Genomic DNA, 1,516 nt, shown 5'->3' on the forward strand with positions numbered 1-1,516 from the left:
ATTACTGGCTTATTCAGAAGTCATCACCCGATGTTTTTTAGTGTCAGACCTTGACCTGCTTTAAGGGGTACACTGTGTGCTTTGAACTGCTTTGGAATCAGGAATGAGAAAATCATTTAATTTCAGCTAGTAGTTTCTGTTTCCATTCTCTCACACTCCCAGCTCTGTTAATGAAAAGTGTATTTACAGCTGATGATGACTGGGGTGTACTGGGGCGGGAAAACACTGACCCGACATATCACATTTTAGATTTAAATCTGTATTCAGACAAATTAATTTTAATGACATTTGCACCTGATGTCTTTGTCAAGCAATGACTGAAGACCTGACTCTTCACCCAGTACTGAAATAATGTCAGGTCAAAACCGATCAACTAACTGGGTCACTGATGTGTGGTTTCAAGAAGGAGAAAAGCTGACTTCCTACGGCCAGTTCATAGAGTTAGTTCTTTCAGTGTGTCTTTGATCACTCACCTGAGGGGAAGGAGATCAGAGAGCAACTGCTCGCCATGTCCCAAGCACCCAGAAGAGTAGCCGAGTATGCAGCAGTTCCTCAATCTTGCTGCAGGCAGCGGAAACATCCTTTCATCAGGGCCTGAGCTCCAAGATCCTCACTGAGATGGCCTGTTGAGATGACAAACTGATTCTGGACTCTGATTGATTTCGCCATATGCCTGGTTCGCCTGCTTCACCACTGGATGCCTAGCACAGGAAACAGGAATTCACTGGGGTTAAGCAGCCCGTCAGAACCCATCCAACTGGGCCATGCCAGGCTTAGTGAAGACAAATGGAAGAAGGTTCACAGAGAATGATGGTATTTCTGCTGTGGCCAGCTTGACCACTTTGTGGGACAGTGTCTCCTCCTCAGCCAAGACAAGCCCAGTGGAGAGCTGGAACACATCCCCCGCTTCTTAACGATGAGACCATTTCTTTCACTGTCTCATCAATCACTCACTCTGCACATGAAAATACATCACTCAGATGGTGTCCCTGTCCTGGCAGCACTGATCGACTCTGGATCTGCTGTTAACTTCATCAACCAAGAAACCATGAACAGACTAAACATTCCCTCTCAACCACTACAATACCTCCTATGTATCCACACCATTGATGGAGACCTGGATTTTACTCTGTATACAGCCCCTCATCCTCCAATCAGCATGCTGCACCAGGAGTAGATTTCCTTCCTGGTCACCGTGACCATGAAGCAACCCATCATCCTCAGTTTCCCTTGGATGCAGCTACACAACCCCCAGATATCCTGAACTGATAAGATCACTCACTGGCCATCTCACTTCCACAGCCACAGCCTTTGACACAGATTTGTTTCTTTTATTATTTATTTATTTATTCTTCTCTTATAGCTTTTATGTACTACATCAGAGCACATAGTGTACACAGTGAGTCAGATTGAATCTATCTCTTGTTGTATCCTTCCACAAGCTTCACAATAATTTGGAATTATTTATTTAATTATTTATTTTTTTGCCCATTCTTCCTGACAGAACTGGTGGAAC

General features: G+C 44.3%; 1 protein-coding gene across 1 annotated transcript in view; it reads left to right on the forward strand.

The window, feature by feature from the left end:
- The first annotated feature begins 1,367 nt into the window (after positions 1 to 1,367).
- Positions 1,368 to 1,516, forward strand: part of LOC128617455 (uncharacterized) — a 4,988-nt gene continuing 4,839 nt past the window's right edge. Inside the window, exon 1 of the mRNA XM_053640580.1 lies at positions 1,368 to 1,516. This exon is cut by the window's right edge and continues 660 nt beyond it. The gene's annotated coding sequence lies outside the window, so the exon portion shown is untranslated.

The sequence above is a fragment of the Ictalurus furcatus genome, chromosome 13 (genome assembly GCF_023375685.1).
Source record: "Ictalurus furcatus strain D&B chromosome 13, Billie_1.0, whole genome shotgun sequence".
Lineage (NCBI taxonomy): Eukaryota > Metazoa > Chordata > Actinopteri > Siluriformes > Ictaluridae > Ictalurus > Ictalurus furcatus.